The sequence below is a fragment of the Arvicola amphibius genome, chromosome 12 (genome assembly GCF_903992535.2).
Source record: "Arvicola amphibius chromosome 12, mArvAmp1.2, whole genome shotgun sequence".
Taxonomy (NCBI): Eukaryota; Metazoa; Chordata; class Mammalia; order Rodentia; family Cricetidae; genus Arvicola; species Arvicola amphibius.
The window spans coordinates 60937890-60957898 of NC_052058.2; the positions used below are offsets into that span (position 1 = coordinate 60937890).

Consider the following 20009-nt stretch of genomic DNA (forward strand, 5'->3'; position numbering starts at 1 on the left):
ATAGGTTTCCCTTTATATGTTACTTGACCTTTTTCCCTTGCAGCTCTTAATATTTGTTCTTTATTCTGTATGTTTTGTGTTTTGATTATTATATGGCGAGGGGATGCTTTTTTTTTTTGATCCAGTCTATTTGGTGTTCTGTATGCTTCTTGTACCTTCATAGGATTATCCTTCTTTATGTTGGGAAAGTTTTCTTCTATAATTTTGTTGAATATATTTTCTGGGCCTTTGAGTTGTAACTCTTCTCCTTCTTCTACTCCTATTATTCTTAGGTTTGGTCTTTTCACAGTATCCCAGATTTCCTGGATGTTTTGTTTTAAGAATTTGTTGGATTTGTTTTGTTCTTTAATCGGTGAGTTTATTTCCTCTGTAGTATATTGAGTGTCTGAGATTCTTTCTTCTACCTCTTGTATTCTGTTGGTAATACTTGTCTCTGCAGTTCCTGTTCGTTTACCCAGATTTTCCATATCCAGCCTTCCCTCGGATTGTGTTTTCTTCATTATCTCCTTTTCATTTTTCAAGTCTTGAACTGTTTCCCTAACCTGTTTGATTGCTTTTTCTTGTTTTTCTTTTTTTTTTTTTTTTGGTATCATTGAGAGATTTATCCATTTCCTCAATCTTTTTGTTTGTCAACTCTATTTCTTTATGGCAGTTTTTCACCTCCTGTTTAAGGTCCTCTAATATTTTCATAATGTTCCGTTTAAAGTCGATTTCTTCTGTTTCTTCTGGAGTAGGGTGTTCAATTCTTGTTTCGTGATCCCTTGTTTCTGGTGATGTCATGTTGCCTTTCAGGTTGTTGCAGGAATTCTTGCATTAGCGCCTGGCTATCTCCTCCTTCAAATGGAGCCAGGAGAGTCTTGGTGTCTTGGTCCAGTCTGCTGTGACTGACTCTCTGGGTGGATCTCCTCAGTGCAGGAGCAGGAACTGTTCCTGACCCTCTGGATGAAACTCCTCAGCACTGAAACAGGGATACCTGGTTTTCCAAGGCCACATCAGACACAAGTGCGGACGTGGGGGGCAGGGCAGGGCAGGGTCAAGTAGAAGAGAGAAATCCTTCAGCAGGAGCTGGGGTGGGGCACTGTGCTCTCTTCTGGGACATTCTGCCCTGGGATAACACACACTCACCTGCCTGGATTAAACTCCTCAGCACTGAAACAGGGATACCTGGTATTTGAAGGCCACCTCAGACACAAGCTCAAAACCTCCTTTCACTTTATCTCCAAGTACTCTAATTGCCTCCGAGCTACTGCAGACACACACACACACACACACACACACACACACACACACACAGCCATAAGATATACATAATTATATAGTAGCAATAATACAATTTAAAAATAAATGTCAATTTTTTTGTTTCCAGTTTATTTATTTTTTATTAAAAATTGCCATATCCTCCCCTCCTCCTCTCCCTTCCCTCCCCTCCCCTCCACCCATACCCCCACTCCCTCCCTCTCCAGGCCAAACAGCCATCAGGGTTCTCTACACTATGTTGAGTCCAAGGTCCTCCCAACTCCCTCCAGGTCCAGGAAGGTGAGCAACCAAACTGACAAGGCTCACACAGAGCCCGTCCATGTCGTAGAGACCAAGCCCATCGCCATTGTTCTTGGCTCCTCGGTCAGCCTCCACCATCAGCCACTTTCAGAGAGTCCGATTTGGTCGCATATTCCATCAGTCCCATTCCAAGTGGACTTGGTGGTCTCCCATTAGTTCTGTCCTGCCGTCTCAGTGGGTGAACGCATCCCTCATGGTTCTGACTTTCTTTCTCATGATCTCTCTCCTTCTGCTCCTCATCAGAACTTTGGGAGCTCAGTCCGGTGCTCCAATGTGGGGCTCTGTCTCTATCTCCATCCATCGCCAGGTGAAGGTTAAGGCTCACAGTGAGCCCGTCCATGCTGTAGAGTTCACATTCATTGCCGTTGACAGAACTAAAAATAAGTCAGTGACTACAGTCATCTTGATAAAGATGCCAAAAAGAAGATGATGATGAAGAAACAGCCTCTTTTAGACGTGAAGGTGAGGAAAACTCAATGTCCACATATAGAAGAATGAAATGAGATTCCTGTCTCTCACCCTGTACAAACTGAACTGATATGGGTCAAAGATCTTAATTTAAGAGCTGAAACCTTGAAACCACTAGAGCAGCAGTTCTCCACCTGTGGATCATGACTGCTTTGGGGTTACATATCACTTATCCTGCATATCAGATATTTAAATTACAGTACATGACAGTAGCCAAGTTAAAGTTATGAAATATCAACAAAATAATTTCATGATTTGAGATCACCAGAATGTGAGAAACTATATTAAAGGGTCATGGCATTAGGAATGTTGAGAACCACTATACTAGAAGAAAATACATAAGTATATCAGCACAGATGATTTACTGCATAGAACTTGAATAGAACAGGAAAGAAAAGCAAGAATTGACAAAAAGGGTTATATTAAATTAGAAGGTTTCTTGCATTTGGAGAGATGATATAGTGGATAAGAATACTTACTGCATAATCTAATTCTATATTTCATTTTCTACCAATATATTGTACTCAATCCTTTACACTGGATTATAAAACACTTTCTCTTATACATAGGAAAACAATTGAAGACAAAAAAATAAAGCTCATTTGAGCTATCCCTTTCACTGTTAAAAACATTCACTACTTGGCTACTTTGGCATAGGGTTTTTTGCTGTGTCTTGCTTATTTTTTTGAGCCAAAGTTTCACATGTAGTCAAGGCTAGCCTTAAAATCACAGCTTCTGCCTTAGCCTTCCATGTGTTGTGATTACAGGCCTGAACCATTGGCCCTGGCTTCTACCACTCCAATCTAACAGCATAGCAGGAAAGGGACCTGTCTATCACTCTACCCCTCTAGCTTACAAACTCTGCTTCCAACTGCAGAGGAACCCATTCTCATCACCTGTTTGGTCAGCCTTTATCCTGTACTTTTTTCCAATGAGAAAACTCATTCATTAAAGGAGAAATTAAATGTTAAAAAAATAAATGTCAAAATGTATTTTATTGGCATGTATTCTTATGCTTGATATTAGACTTCATAAGGATATTTTCATGGAAGAATATAACTTACTTTGAGCATGCTCCTCCCATCCCTCTCTCCCCACAATTTTTCAGTCTTCTTATATCCTAGAAGTTCATATCTGGTTAGTTATGTATAGATACTCACAAAGCAGACTTCTGCCTGTCTTCATGTGTGTTTATGTGTGTAAAATATTGAAGAGAGTGGGGGCAGGGAGATTATGTATGTGTTTGTGTGTGTGTGCATATGAGAGAGAGATGATTTCTATGAAATTATAAGTGATTGAGTGATTAAGTAGAAAAGCATTTTAATTTTATATGTGTATAGTATCCTGTTTTTATGTCTAAAATATATTTTCATTAAAATAGTAATAGTATTAGCAGTAAGTATAACTTGAATTGCACTAATAGTTGTTTTTCAATAATAGCCTCAGTCAGAATTTTATGGATAAAAATCTATCTTTTGGAAAAGGATGTGTACTATGTTGTAGTAAAAATATTTTATAGTCAGTTTAATTTCTGAACACTTTACAAGATAAATATTTTTGGGAAAAGGCAAAGTATTTGCATTATTGCTTGATTTGTTTTCATCACAGACCTCTTAATATTTTTTTCTTGAATTTTTTTTCTTGAATTACAGTAAACAATATATTGAGATGGTTAATTTTACATTCTAAAGAGGTTTTCTTTGGAAATGTATAAAGCTAATTTTAAATCCAAGAGATTTTAAAGTTACACAATATGTATGTAGATATTATAACTTTCTATTGTTTCTTCCAGATCTGTTCTTTGACTTAATGGCTGACAGGCTCATTTATTGCTCCTTAGTGCTTTTTTGCTCTTCCTCACTAACTATAATTTAATAAATGTCTTTCCATCTGAACTTTCGTATTTTGTCAGGTTTTCAACAACTTAGAAGAGGGTTCAATTAAAAATAGATTATAAACTTACAAGTGGGTGGTGATTGAGTGAGTTGCTATGACAGTTCATATTAAGAGGTTGAATCAAGTGCAAAGTAGTTTAACAAAATTTGAGAACTATAGATCTATGTTAGTCGTAATGACTGCTGTCTTTTAGCATGGGCTGGATGCTAAAGAGCTCACCTTCCTCTTGAAGAAGAAGTTCTACATGGGGAAAATGGTGAAAATTGGAGCCATTAAGTCACTGGTACTAAGAACCCACCTTCCTAAGAAATACTTTCTTTGCTGTATGTGGTTATGGGTAAAAGATATTAACGATACCAAGGTTTGCTTGTATCTCCCCACCATGCCAGTTCTTGGGGAAAAAAAAGCTTAATAAACACTACAGACTAACATCCCTTTCTTAAACTTCCTGATTTTTGAAGAAAATTAAGAATTCCCCCTTTAGCCAGGTAGTGGTGGCACATACCTTTAATCCCTGCTCTTGGGAGGTAGAGACACGTAGATCTCTGAGTTCGAGGCTAGTCTGATCTACAGAGTGAGTTTCGGGATAGCCAGGGCTATACAGAGAAACCCTGTCCTGGAGGAGAAAAAAGAATCTCCCCCTTTATAGAATTTGTAAATCTCTATCATTTTCTATACTCTTCATTTTAATGGAGTTATAGATTATTATGAACCAAATATGTATGTAAATCATTTTGGCATTTTATTATTAATAGGCTGTTAACTATTAAATGTGAAGTAAAACATTACTTTAACTGGTTTCAGCTTTTATTTTGTTTTGAGAGGACTCCTTCCTTCCTTCCTTCCTTCCTTCCTTCCTTCCTTCCTTCCTTCCTTCATTTTTTTCTTTCTTTCTTATTTTGTTCAGGTTGGACCTAAATGCTTAGACTCCAGCAATCATCCTGTATCGGCCTTTTAAAGACTGAGACTTTAAGTGTGTACTACTGTTCTTAGCTTAAGAAGTCTCAATTTTCAAAAAACTTTCCATGGGAGGAAATTCAGATTATCCTATGATGTTTTGATAAATATGTACATTGGATAATGCTCAAACAAGAGTCAGCATATTTACTTACCCTAGTAATTATCACTTCTTCATGGTGAAAATGTTCAAAATCATTTCTTCTGATTTTCAAAACTAGTAGTATATTGCCATCATCTACAGTTTGTCTATTGTGCAAAAGAATACTAAAATTCTGTCTCCCATCTATTTGTAACTTGGTGTTTGTCTGTCCCTCTACCTGCTCTCCACAGCCCTTGATAATCAGTTATTTTTGGTTGTTTTTTTTTTTTCTTCAACTTCAGTGAAATCAAATACTTTTAGATCCCACACAAATGAGGCAGTACAGGACTAGGTCTTTTGGTGCTTGAGTTATTTTTCTTCACTACACAAAGTTAGTGTTTTAAATCTACAAGACCTACTGTAAAATTACTTTCAATAACGTTCTTCCACAATTTCTCATGCCTCATATGTAGTATTATTAATAATTACTCATCCGCCTAATTGTTCCTTTCTACAGTCAGTCTGCTAAAAATGTTCCCAGAACAGTCTCTTTGAAGTGCATATTGTGTTGTGTAATTTTCTTGATTTCTTTGGTTTAAAGAAAACTCCATATTTCTTAAATTGTCCAGAAACACTCTGCCTTCTACACTGAGCCAGACTCTCCAGTTTTTCCCTTAGTGCCCTCTCCTCATGTATGCATAATGGAGTGATTTCTGTATTATTCTTTAAGAAAACCAGTTATTTGTTTGTGTTGGCTCTTCTATTTGGAATTCACACTTTTTTGGGGGGTGGAGAATCGAGGCAGGGTTTGTGAAACAGTCCTGGCTCTCCTGGAACTCACTCTGTAGGCCAGACTGTCTTCAAACTCAACAGAGCTCCATCTGCCGCCTCCGGAGTACTGAGGATTAAAAGCCTGCGGCACCACTGCCCAGTTGGAATTCACACTTCTTTTATGAACATTATATTTGATCTTAATGCCAGTCAAATGTGAGTTTTTAAACCGTTGGATTTTCAACCTGAAGTAATTTTTCTGTGCAAAGTTCTTTGTAACTTTTCCACAATACTAGCTAACCTCATTCTTTCTTATGATTCCTTATGCTCTATCCTTTCTCATTCTGCCACATTAAGAACTAGTTAAACACAGGAGCCTAGAGAGATGACAGAGAAGCTAAAATGACTTACTGCCCTTGCAGAAAACACAGATTGATTTCCCACCACCTACATGGGACTCTCAACAATCTGGAACTCTAGTTCCAGGGAATCTGGCGCTAACTTTTACTTCCTGAAGACCTCAGTCATAGATGTGGTACATGCAGACAAATATACACATAAATTGAACATAAATGAGTCCTGAAAAAATAAATATGTAACTATGAGATTTTAATTTAACACCTGCCCTATATCCTATATAGTTTTTTCCCATAAATGTGTACTGAATTGAACTTAAACTTTAAGTATAGCCTCATGAACACACCACTTATCTAGAGACATTTGTATTCTATTCCTAGTGCTACCATTTACTCTTTGAATTTCATCTTGACATTTAATTTTTCAGTGACTTAGTTGGTGTTTTTACTTACAAAGTGGGTGTAATGATATTTCACTCTACATTATAAAATTATTATGTTATTTACTGAAGAACTTCTTAGAATTCTTGAGAGGAAAATGGTCATATTTATAGGAAAATAATAATATTTTGACCATGACACATGAAAAATTAAGGTACAATTTAAAAATAATTTTGTTCAATTGCCAAATAGCCAGAAATTATATTATGGTACACATATATATTAATACACAGGTGTTGATAATGGTTGACGTTTGTAAACTCATTTTATAATGTTGGACTATGTCAAGGTTCATATTTTTGGTAAATTTCAAGAGACTAAAATTGTTATATAAAAGCTGATTACATTGGTGCAGTCATTGAGAGACTGGGCTTTGGAGATAGGTTGAATCTTGGTCCATTTTGTGATCATGAATAATCATTTAAGTTTTTAATATTTTGTCTACATGTATAAATCAGAATAATAGAATTTCTTCTCACAATATAGTTTTTTCTTTTTTTTCTTTTTCTCATTTTTTATTCAAGATTTCCATCTCCTCCCCTCCTCCTCCCTTTTCCTCCCCTCCCTTCCACCCCTACCCCCACTTCACCCCTCTCCAAAGACAAAGAGCCATCAGGGTTCCCTTCACTATGTTAAGTCCAAGGTCCTCCCAGCTCCCCCTAAGTCCAGGAAGGTGAGCAACCAAACTGACAAGGCTTTCAGTGAGCCTGTCCATGCTGTAGTGTTTCAAATGAGATAATTATATATGAATTCTACTATCCCAACTTTTCTTTGGAAAAATTCTGTATAGTTGGGCTTAATCAAGAGTCAAATCTAGCCGGGCGGTGGTGGCGCACGCCTTTAATCCCAGCACTCGGGAGGCAGAGGCAGGCGGATCTCTGTGAGTTCGAGACCAGCCTGGTCTACAAGAGCTAGTTCCAGGACAGGCTCCAAAGCCACAGAGAAACCCTGTCTCGAAAAACCAAAAAAACAAAAAAGAGTCAAATCTAGTGATTAATAATTCAGCTGTAACTGTTGACATCTTATATTCCTTGGTGCATTTTGAGAAGCAAGGTATTGTCACAATCCTTTGCCTATGAGCAATGGTATGTGTGTTTTATATCAAATACTCTCTTGGTAGCTTTGTCCCAGAATTCCTGCTTAATCTCATAAGACTGTGTATTTAACTAAGGCATCAATTGTTAAGATTATCTTTCCATGCGCATCTTTATTGTGGTGACCCACCCAAAGTGTCTCTTTGTGGATTTCATTATTGAAAGTAATCTGGAAAATCTCATAAGCTAGAACTTGTTAGAAACATCTGTACTTGATCTGCTTATAATCTCCCACACAGAGTGCCAGTTCAGATGCTCCACTCTTCCACAGCCTTTCTGAAAATAGTCCAGTGGTATTTGCTGACCGAAGGATACGTGCTCGTCGGTTCCCATGTTGTCTTATATATATTCTCTTAGCCATTTTTCCTTTGTCAAGAAAGGCAAAGTTATTCCAAGGTGGATTACACTTTCTTTAGGCACTAGTATGTTTTTAATTTGTGAAGCACTGGATGGAGATTTTAAATACCACAAGAAACAAAACCTTCATGTTCACTCATTGGTTTTGATTTTCTTCTTCAACAATGGTCTTGTTAAACACAATGGTTCTGTGTAGCTGTTCTCAACAGTGTGGTCCAATGGAAAGTATCTTGAATGTTTCCCTTGTATTTCTAAGGGAAATGAATGCATAGGGAGAAGATAGTACATTAAATCTAGTAGATGGTGTTTTAGGTCATTAGGGCTTAATATCCTGGAATTCTAATTAAGGGGGTTTTATGGAAAGAAGTCACTGTCAAACCCTTTGCATTACAGGGTTTGTAGTCTTCCTTCATTTACCTAGACAATATAATTAGCTTACACATTCATTGTAACCCTGTGCCATTCCCTTTATTAACTGTAAAAAGACTGCCGTGGGATAATGCTCTTGTACCCTGGAAAGATTTGTTACTTGTATTGGTTTAATAAAATGCTGATTGGCCAGTATCCAGGCAGGAAGTATAGGTGGGGCTACCAGACTAGGAGAATTCTGGGAAGAGGAAAGACTCAATCTGCAGTCACCAGCCAGATGCAGAGGAAGGCAGATGAGAATGCTGCACTGAGTGAAGTACCAAGCCACATGGCTAAACATATATGAGAATTATAGGCGAATTTAAGGTGTAAGAGCTAGTTAATAATAAGCCTGAGCTAATAGACCAGTTTATAATCAGTATAAGCCTCTGTGGGTTTTTTGTTGTTGTTGTTGTTGAACTGAATGGCTATAGGACTGGGCATGACAGAAACTTCTGTCTACAGAAGACTAAGGTTCTTTTGTGTATTTTTTGATAAAATAAATGCAAATACAGATTTTAAAAAATAATAATTCAGCTGTAGGTAAACCTGAGTTTTTAAATAGTTCTTTTTGCTTTTATTTAAAGTGAATTTATTCATACAATGTATTCTGATCACTGTTTTTTTCTCCCCCAACTACTCCTAGATTCTTTCCATCTTCAAACTCACCAAATCCATGATTTCTCTCTCTCTTTAGGAAACAAACAAAAATAACCAGATTAAATAAATTTAGAAAGCACAAGAAACACATATAAGCATGTGCACACTCACACTCCAGGAAAACACAAAATTGGAAACTATAATATACAAACAAAGGGCCAGTAAGACAAAAATTGTCCAAACCAAGCGATATGAGACAAAAAAAATCTACAAAAGTATTACTGAGTTCATTTTGTGTTGGCCATCTACTGCTTTGCCTGGAGCCTACCCTTAAGAGTCGTTAGTATATCCAGTGAAACATCATGGGAGAAAACTAATTTTTCATTTGCAAGTGAGTGTCAATTGGAGATAATTTTTTTGGTTAGGGTTGGGAACTTGTGTCTGCTCTCACTGCTAGTGCTGGGACCCCATCTGGCTTGAACCCATGAAGGTTCTGTGTATTCTGTCACAGTCTCTTTTGAGTTCATATGTGCTTCAGGCCCTTTGTGTTAGCAAATGACTGTTTCTTTGGTGTCATTTATCTCCTCTGGCTCTTATAATCTTTCTGCTTCCTCTTGTGAAAAGCACCCTGGACATTAAGAGGAGAAATTTGATGAAGACATCCATTTAGGACTGAATGTTCCAAAGTCTTGCTCTGTCTAAAAATTGTCCAGTTGTGGGTCTCTGTGTTTGTCCCCACATACTGAAAGAGGAAGCTTCTCTGATGATGACTGAGTGAAGGACTTATGTGGGTTATATAGAATGTCATTGAGTCATTTTATTGCTATATTCCTTTTACAGAACAGTAGTATTTAGTTTCCCCAAGGTTCATGGCCTTTCCAGTCTCAGGTTCTTGGGTACTACAGCAGAGTCAGGCAAAAGTACTATATAGTGGAGTGGGTCTTAAATCCAATCAGATAGCGGTTGGTTACTGCTACAACATTTGTGCCATTATTCTATCAGCAAACCGTATAGCAAGTCACCATTGCAGACAACAGGGTTGGTAGCTCTTAACCTTGAGTTTTAATTCTCACTATTTATGATGCTGCATATAGAATTTTGTAGAAGTTACTTAATTGCTTTCTAGACTTTATTGGATTTCAAAAATTTTTTTGAAATCTGTGTCATAGTACATATAAAATGACTAACCTTGGTGATGTTAATGTTTAATGCATATTAGTGATTTTATTATACTTGGAATGTTGTGTCTTTTCTACACACAGGCTGATTCAATTTCGTGTAACATTTTAGCACCAAAGTGGAATGTTTTAATTAAAAGAAATTTTATTTTTGCTTGTTTATTAGATTTTTTAAAAAATACCAATCCAAGTTCCGTCCCTTCCCTGCTACCATTCCCTTCACACACCCTCCCACCCCACCCCTCTCCAGTCCTCAGAGAGGGTAAGGCACATTGCTTTGTGGAAGGTCCAAGACTCTCCCTACTACATCTAGGCTGAACAAGGTATATATCCAAAGAGAATAGGTTCCCCAAAAAACAGTACATTCAGTAAGCGTAAATCCTGGTGCCACTGTCAGTGGCCCCTCAGTCTGTCCCAGCCATGCAACTGCCCCCCACATTCAGGGGGACTAATTTGGTCCTATGCTTGTTCCTTCCCAGTCCGGCTGGTGTCGGTGAGCTCCCATTAGCTCAGGTAGACTGTTTCAGTGAGTGAACTCATCATGCTCTTAACCTCTTTGCTCATATTCTCATTCCTCCCACTCTTCAACTGGACTTTGGCAGCTCATGAAACTGAGATGCTTCTGTAAAGCAAAGGACACAATCAATAAGACAAAACAACAACCTACTGAATGGGAAAAGATCTTCACCAGTCACATATCAGACAACAGACTGATTTCCAAAATATATAAAGAACTCAAAAAAGTAGATATTAAAATTCTAAATAACCCAACTAAAAATGGGGTACAGAACTAAATAGAGGATTCTCAACAGAAGAATCTCAAATGGCCAAAACATACTAAAGGAAATGTTCAATATCTTTAGCCATCAGGGATATGCAAATAAAAACAACTTTGAGATATCATCTTACACCTGTCAAATTGACTAAGATCAAAAACACTAATGATAGCTTATAGTGGAGAAGATGTGGAACAAGGGGAATACTCACACATTGCTGGTGGGAATGCAAACTCGTGCAAACATTTTGGAAGTCAATGTGGTGGTTTCTCAGAAAACTGGGAATCAATCTACCTCAGGATCCAGCAATACCACTCTTGGGAATATATACAAAAGATGCTCAATCATTCTACAAAAGCATTTGTTCAACTATGTTTATAGCAGCATTATTTGTAATAGCCAGAACCTGGAAACAACCTAGATGCTGCTCAACTGAAGAATGGATAAAACAATTGTGGCACATATACACATTAGAGTACTACTCAGCGGTAAAAAACAATGGCATCTTGAATTTTGCATGAAAATGTATGGAATTAGAAAACACTATCCTGGATCTTCGGGGCAGGAGCCTCGGCATCCGCGAGTTAGTCGCCAACATGCAGCTCTTCGTATGTGCCCAGGAACTACACACCCTTGGTGTGACCGGCCAAGAAGTGGTCCATGTGACCTCACTGGAAGACATTACCCCAGATGACCAAGTTGTGCTTCTGGCTTGCTGCTGTAAGATGAGGCCACCCTAGGCCAGTGTAGCGTGGAGCTCTGACCCCTTTGGAAGTAGTTTGCCACATGCTGGGAGGTAAATTTCATGGTTCCCTGGCCTGTGCTGGAAAAGTAAGAGGTCAAACTCCCAAGGTGGCCAAACAGGAGAAGAAGAAGACAGGCTGGGCCAAGCAGTGGATGCAGTACAAACATCTCTTTGTCAACGTTGTGCCCACCTTTGGCAAGAAGAAGGGCCCCAAGGCTAATTCCTAAGTCCTATTGTAATTCTGGCAGTCTAATAAAGCCCCTTTGTCCAGAAGGAAAAAAACGAAAGAAAGAAAACACTATTCTGAGTGAGGCAACCGAGACCCAGAAAAACAAAGATGGTATGGTATATACTCACTCATAATTGGATACTAGCCATAAACAATGGACATCAAGCCTAAAGTACATGATCTTAGAGAAGCTAAATAATAAGGTGAACCCAAAGAAAAACATATATAGCCCCACCTGGAAATTGGAAACAGACAAAAATTTAGGAGCATGGGAGCAGAGGGTAGAAGGAAGGGAAGAATAGAGGTTGTTGAGGAGAACTTGAGGGAAAGAGATAGTCGAGATGGAGGAGGGACGGATATGAGAGCAAGGAAAGAGATCTCTTGATTGAGGTAGCCATTATGGGTTTAGCAAGAAACCTGCCTCTAGAAAAATTCCCAGCAATCCACAAGGATGACCCCAGCTAATGATGTGGAAGGGTCTTCTGTTTGAGTTGATTTCAGTGGTTGATAAATAAACTGCCTGGCTCATTTGATAGGCCGGCCCTTAGGTGGGTGGAGTAGGCAGAACAGAATGCTGGGAAGGGAAGTTAATAAATTGTCATCCCTCTCCTCTCTGAGCCAGATGCGATGAAGCTCTGGCCCAAGATGGACTTACTCTAGAATCTTCCTGGTAAGGCACCACTTCGTGGTGCTACACAGATTATTAGTTATGGGTTAATCAAGATGTGAGTAAGAGGCTGGAACTAATGGGCCAGGCAATGTTTAAATGAATGCAGTTTGTGTGTTGTTATTTCAGGGCATAAACTAGCCAGGAGGCTGGGAGCTGGGCGGGAATGCAGCCCGCAACTCCACACTACTACTAATGCCCTAAACAATAGAGGAGAGGGTTTCTGAACTGGCTTTACCCTGTTGTCAGACTGATGCTTATCTTAAATATCACCATAGAACCTTCGTCCAACAACAGATGGAAACAGAGGCAATGACCCACATTGGAACACTGGACTGAGCTCCCAAGATCCAGTTGAAGAGTGGAAGGAGTGAGAGTATGAGCAAGGAATCCAAGACCATGAGGGGTTCATCCACTGAAACAGTTTGCCTGAGCTAATGGTAGCTCACCAACTCCAACTGGACTGGGAGTGAATGAGCATGGGAACAATCAAATCCCTCTGAATGTGGTTGACAGTTGGGGCAGAGTGAGGGGCCACTGATAGTGACACTGTAATTTGTCTCTACTGCATGTACTGGCTTCTTGGGATCCTGTTCTCTTTGGATGTATACCTTGCTCAACGTAGATGTAGCATGGAGGGCCTTGGACTTTCCACAGGGTGCGGTACATTGCCCTCTCTTAGGATTGGAGGTGTTGGGATGGAAGGATGTGGGAGGGGAGTAAGAGAAGGAGAGGGAGTGGGAATTTGGATTGTTATTTTTTAAGTAATAAAATAATAATAAAAAGAAGTAACTAAAAAAGATGAATATGGTATGTACTTACCCATAAGTGGATATTAGGTATAAACAAAGGACATTGAGCCTATAGTTCATGATCCTGGAGAAGCTAAGTAATAAAGTAGACCCTGAGAAAAACATATATAGATCCACCTGGAAATTGGAAACAGACAAGATTGCCTGACAATATTTGGAACATGGGGGTAAGGGAAGAAAGGAGGGTGGAAGTGGAAGAGAAGTGGAGAAGGGGAGGGTTGAGGAGACTTTGAGGAAATGAGAGAGTCAAGATGGAGGAAGGACTAAGATGAGAACAAGGAAAGAGATATCTTGATCAAGGGAGCCATTAGAGGGTTAGCAGAAACCTGGCTCTAGAGAAATTCCCAGGAATCCACAAGGCTGACTCCAGCTAAGACCCTAAGCAATAGAGGAGAGGGGCCCGATCTTCATTTGCCCTGTAGTCTGACTGATGAATATCTTAAATATCACCATAGAACCTTCATCCAGCAACCGATGGAAAGAGAGACAGAGTCCTACATCGAAAAAGGAATTTTATTATATAGATTTATCCATTGGCAAGTGGTCCCCACAACTCTGCATTTTAATTAGTTGTGGTCTTCTGCAGTGATCTTTGTCTGTTTCAAAGAGAAGTTCCTTGATGAGGGGTGAGAACTGCACTTTTCTATGGATATGACATGTTTAAATCAGTTATTCTCTTATATCACCTTCCTAATGCTGTGACCTTTTATTATAGTTCCTCATGTGGTGACCCTCATAAAACCATAAAAATCTTTATTGCTACTTTATAACTGTAATTTTGTTACTGTTATGAATTATAATGTAAATATCTCATATGTGACCCCTGTAAAAATGTTGTTTGTCCCCAAAGGGGTCAGGACCCATAGCTTGAGAACCATTGAAACTGTTTGGGATTATGCTGGTTTTGTAAAGTAGTAATTGTAGGTTTTCTTCCAAGATCCACAACTTTGCTAGCACTGAGTAATTGGCTAGGTTTTTAGTACCAGCTAAGTATTTATTCTCGTTGATCAGGCCTTAAGTCCAATTAGAGAGTTGTTAGTATCACTGAATTATGCATGCCCCAACTATGCCCTTAGAGGTATCATGTCATGCTAGTTTTTGTTGTGCTTCCCAGGTGACATAGTTGTGTAGGATTATTGATTGACTCCCTCCTTTGGATTCTTGCAGGTAGTGCCTTCTGGTATTATGAAAACTGATCCTCAGGGAAGAGGCTTTCAGATCAGATCTAGCTCAGGTCCTCTGGAACCCTTCTCTGAAGTTTAGACAGTCTTTTTTCCAGGTGCTGGATGTTCTAACCCAACTCAGGTCCTTATGTTAGCCCAATAAGCACTTTATTCGGTGAGTCCTTTGGCTTTGTTGCTAGTTTAAAACTCCAAGTGTTGACTGAGTTTTCTGTCCTGCCCATTTTCCACAGTCGTTAAGTCCCAAAGAAATCACACAGAGGTCTACATTAACTAAAAACTGATTGGCCCATTATCTTAGGCTTCTTATTAACTCTTATAACTTATATTGGCCCATTATTCTTGTCTATGTTAGTTATGTGGCTTGGTACCTTTTTTGATGAGGCAGTTACATCTTGCTTGCTCTGTGCCTGGGTCAGGACTGCAGACAAAGCTTTCCTCTTCCCAGAATTCTCTTGTTCTCATTTCCTGCCTCTACTTCCTGTCTGTTTGTCCCACCTGTACTTCCAGCCTGGCTACTGGCCAATCAGCGTTTTATTAATTGACAGGCTTCAAACCATTGTCTCACAGCATCCAAGCTGTGATTTCACTTCTTAAAAAAACAAAAAAAAAAGGCATTCTGAGAGGATTGCTTTTCTTACCCAGTGATGAAATATCTGACAGAAAGTAGCCTAAGGGAGGAGTGACTTTTTTAGTGTGTGCCTCATAGTTCAAAAGGTGCGTTGCATCAAGGAGGACATAATTGTGTTTTAGTGTGAGACTGGTTGCTTACATCAGGTAGATTAGGAGTCCAAGTGAATGCTGGGTCTCGGCTGCCTTTCTTTTTTCTAGTCATTCTATATTCCCAGTCCATGGGATGCTGCTGTCCACTTCATGGTAGATTTCCTTCTTCAGTTTATCCTCTCTGGAAACATCTTCACATGCACATCTAAAGGATCTCACCAGAGAGCCTCAATAAAGCCTAAGGCATTCTTGCTTCTAATTCAACCAAGTTCATAATAAAAGTGTACCACCATAGGGTTTTCTTTTTTTTCCCAGTTTATTTATTTTTATTAAAAATTGCCATCTCCTCCCCTCCTCCTTCCCCTTCCCTCCCCTCCCCTCCACCCATATCCCCACTCCCTCCCTCTACAGGCCAAAGAGCCATCAGGGTTCTCTACACTATGTTGAGTCCAAGGTCCTCCCAACTCCCTCCAGGTCCAGGAAGGTGAGCAACCAAACTGACAAGGCTCACACAGAGCCCGTACATGTCGTAGAGACCAAGCCCATTGCCATTGTCCTGGGAGACTACCAAGTCCAGTTGGAATGGAACTGATGGAACAGGGGACCAAACCGGGCTCTCTGAATGTGGCTGACGGTGGAGGAGGACTGAGAAACCAAGGACAATGGCAATGAATGTGAACTCTACACCATAGGGTTTTCTTAAGTGCCTATTTTAAAATTGAGTTTTGGTATAGTGATTTAAAACCAGATCCAAACCCTCATGACTCATCTTGTTAGAAGTGATATTGCTTTGTGTCTGAAAAGTAGGAGACAATAGTTGCTATCTCTTTTCCCTGTTATTTAGCAAGCAGGCACTCAGTAAATACCAACATTTATTATTATTAGGCTAGCCAATGGAGTGAAAAAACCCAAGTATTTCTTTTTTATAAAGATTTATTTACTGTGTATACAGTATTCTGCTTGCACACCAAGAGAGGGAACCTGATCTCTATAGATGGTTGTGAGCCACCATGTGGTTCCTGGGAATTGAACTGAGGACCCTGGAAGAACAACCAGTAGTACTCTTAACCTCTGAGCCATCTTTGTAGTCCTCAAGTATTTCTTACAGCAAATAGCTTGACTAACTTTGTGAGAATGTCAATTAAACCTAATTTCAAGAAATTTTTAGGGATGAGGAATATTTTCATGAAGTTTTTATATGTATTAGTATTAATATGTAAGCTGACCTCATATGTTAGTGTATGGATTTTATATTTGGGAAGTAATACAGTTATTTTGATTGTTTCTTGGTCATGGGTGATTGTAAGATATAGCTAGGTGTATAATGATCTCTATATCGTCTTGTTAACAGCTAAGATTTGGCACTGGATTCTGTGTTCTGATCTCTTACACATCTTGTTCTTATTCTTTTCATGAGCCGTAAATGTACAAGTATGCCTCCCATTCCCCAACTTAACAGGAAGCTAAATGCCTGTTAAATACATCACTGTGCTTGCTGGTTTGGTGTGCACTCCTCTGGGTGGGAGGTTATTGTTTAGAAACAATTTCTGTGGATCTGTTTTTAGGTAAATATCTCATAAGTTAACAGTTGAAATTTTATGTAAAACTTTTAGATTGAAAGTATTTAAGTTAAAGAATGATCTACAGATTGAAATGAAATAATTTAAGATATTTTCTGAATTCTTTATATCATTAGTTTACCTTGATTAATTCTTTTAAAAATGCAATTATATAGACAGTACTTTAACAGAAAGTACACTGTTGCCCTTCTTTAAAAGTCCTTACCCCTGATTATAGAAAATCAAGAAAATTCTTTGTTTGTAAATGGCTTTCTCATATTTACTTCTTAGTCTGGAGATAAATAAAATAATCAGTGTGATTTCCCTGTGGAAGTTTGTAAAGGAAATTATTCTGTGCTTTCTAGAACAGTAAAACATCCATTTCTAATGTGATTCTGAAATCTACTTTTTATTTCTATCTTAATTTGCTGAGGGCTTATATATGCCAGCTACTTTCCAGTGTCCCAGCCCTTGGCTAGGTCCTGTATATTTTGCTTAACTGATTCATTTGGTTGGAAGTTGTTATGATGCAGAAACTTGAGATCCTGTTTCCTTGCCACTTTTCAGATTTTTACATTTTACTTTCAGTGTTCACTTGATGCTATTTTAGTTGTGTAAATTCTAGTGACCCTGAAGCTCTATCTGAATCTTTATCCATAAATTCCAGTCTTAGGTAGAGGTGCCATGAAGTATTTTTCAAATAGTTTAAGACTATGATTATTACTTAAGTTGAAAAGAAAATCTCACAACTCCAAATTTCTTACTACTATGCTTAACCCATGAAGATTTAATAATCAACCATATGATACCTGTATAGGTAGGCATACAGGTATATGCTGTCATCTTCCATAGAGCTGAAGCTCTGTCCTTGAGTGTGAACATGTAACCAGAATCCTGAGGACAAGATTATTTGTCTCTAATCTGTTGTTGTAGTCAACTCCAGCACAATAGTAAAACTGAAGACTGCTCTGTGGAGAGCTTATGCTGATAGCTTTCAAATTCTGTATCTTGCTTCTTATGGAGGAAAGACAGCTTTAGTGTACTAAGTAATTATTAAAATGAAATAAAGAAGCAAGCTTACCTCTGCAATGTGGACTATTATTTTGACTGCTCCTATTTTCTTAATAATAAAAATTATAGAAAAGAAAATCCCACAATTTCCTTAGCTCATGAAGGATAAGAAGTGTGGTTTCTGTGAGAACTGGAAAGATAGAATATAAAAACATTGAAGAAGGCAGCTGGATTTTCAATATTGAGATGTGGTTCTGCATAAGTGTATAAACAATTCCGATTAATAAAGGCTACTTTGAATCTGTAAGAGGTTGATTTCCACCCCAGGCTACAGTGTAGAGGTGTGCCGAGATGAACTGAGAGCTGTTGGTAATAACTCTTGAAATCTCAAGGACTGAAACAAATTGAAGAACTAAAACTTGAAAAGCCAGGCCAACGTGTTTCTGAATCCTTCAAACTAAGAATAATTCCAGAAGCTTAGGTTTTCCCTATAAATAGTATAGGTGGTTTAGCTTTACCTTTAAATAGTTGAGAGTTATTCTAGTCTGAAACCCTGAAGATTATAAGTATCTGGAAATCAGGCTTGATTTTAGTTTATAATCCTTTCTTTAGTTTTTCCCCTTAGTTTAATTATAATTTGAAATTACATTTTTAATTTAAATGTAATTATTGGAGAGACTTTTGTCAATACTATCATAAATTTATTTATTTTTTTACACCCTGGCTGCAGTTTTCCCTCCATACTTCTCTCCTAGTCTCTGTCCCAACTGTACCCCTCTCCTTTCGTTCCCATCCACCCAATCCACTCCTTCATTTCTCTTCAAGAAAAGACAAGTCTGCCAGGAGTATTAGTAAAACATAGCATATCAACTGTAGTAATATTTAGCACCCTCCCCCCATTTATTAAGGCTGGGTAAGTTGACTTAGTATGAGGAATAGACTCCCAAAAGCCAGTAAAAGAGTCAAAGACAGCCCCTGTTCCCACTGTTTGGAGTCCCACCAGAAAACTAAGCTACATGACTGTAACATACATGCAGAGGGCTTAGGTCAGTCCCATTGCAGGTACCATGGTTGTCTGTTCAGTCTCTGTTTGCCCCTGTGAACTCAGATTAGTTGGTTTTGTGAATTTTCTTTTGTTGTTCTTAACCCCCTGGCACATACAGTCCTTTCTTCCTCTCTTCTTCAGGATTTCCTGAGCTCTGCCTAATGTTTACTATGAATCCTCATCTGTTTCTATTAGTTGCTGAATGATACCTCTATGATAACAATTGAGCTATGCACCAATTTGGTCACAGGAGATGTACAGTTCAGGCTATGTGTCCACTATTGCTAGGTACCTTAGCTGGAGTCATCCTTGTTGATTACTGGGAGATTCCCTTGCTCCAGGTTTTTACCTGACCCCCAAATGCCTTCCCTTTCTAATAGTTTTTTTTTCAGTACTCCGCTGCCCCCCCCCACACTATTTTTTCTGTAGTTTATAATCTTTCAGTCCACTACTCTCTTCATTTCTAAGATATTAATCTACTTATGTCTATCTCTACATAGCTCTACATCTGAAGTCCAAAGTCAGAACTGTGAAATACCTATTTCTTGACAATTTTGATTTTTATTTGTTCTTTATTCAGTGATTTCATTATGCATCTTATATTGGCACTTTTAGACTGTATTGACTACCTGGTAGTTAAAATTTTCATCAAATTACAAAATTTCAACTTTTAGAACTATCTTAGTGTACATTTATTCATGTGGACACACACATATACATCTGGAGATTAGTAGTCAATACTGGGTGATAACTTTAATTGTTCTACTCATTTTTTGAGTCTTGGTCTAACTCTGAACCTAGAATTCACTGACTGAACAAAGCTAGTTGACTTGGAGTTTCATGGGTCATACTTTCATTACTCAGTGCAAGGATTATATGCATGTGGTACAATTCCTAACTTTTATGGGGGGGTAAGTGATACAAATTTAAGTCCTCCTGCTTGCACAGCAAATACTTTATGGCTAGGGTTGCCTTTCTAATCTTAGAGCTAAATTTCTACTAGGATAATTGACATTTAAATGATTGTAATGGTAACACTACTTAAAACCTGTTCCTTTAGTCAGGAGAAACAGTTCAGCTATTGATGACTAGACTC

The 20009-nt window shown here is 38.4% G+C and overlaps 1 protein-coding gene and 1 pseudogene across 3 annotated transcripts in view; both read left to right on the forward strand.

Annotated features, from left to right (window-relative positions):
* Nucleotides 1–20009, forward strand: part of Rabgap1l (RAB GTPase activating protein 1 like) — a 639610-nt gene that overhangs the window by 283185 nt on the left and 336416 nt on the right. The window lies entirely within an intron of this gene.
* LOC119827753 lies at nucleotides 11535–11913 on the forward strand (annotated as a pseudogene).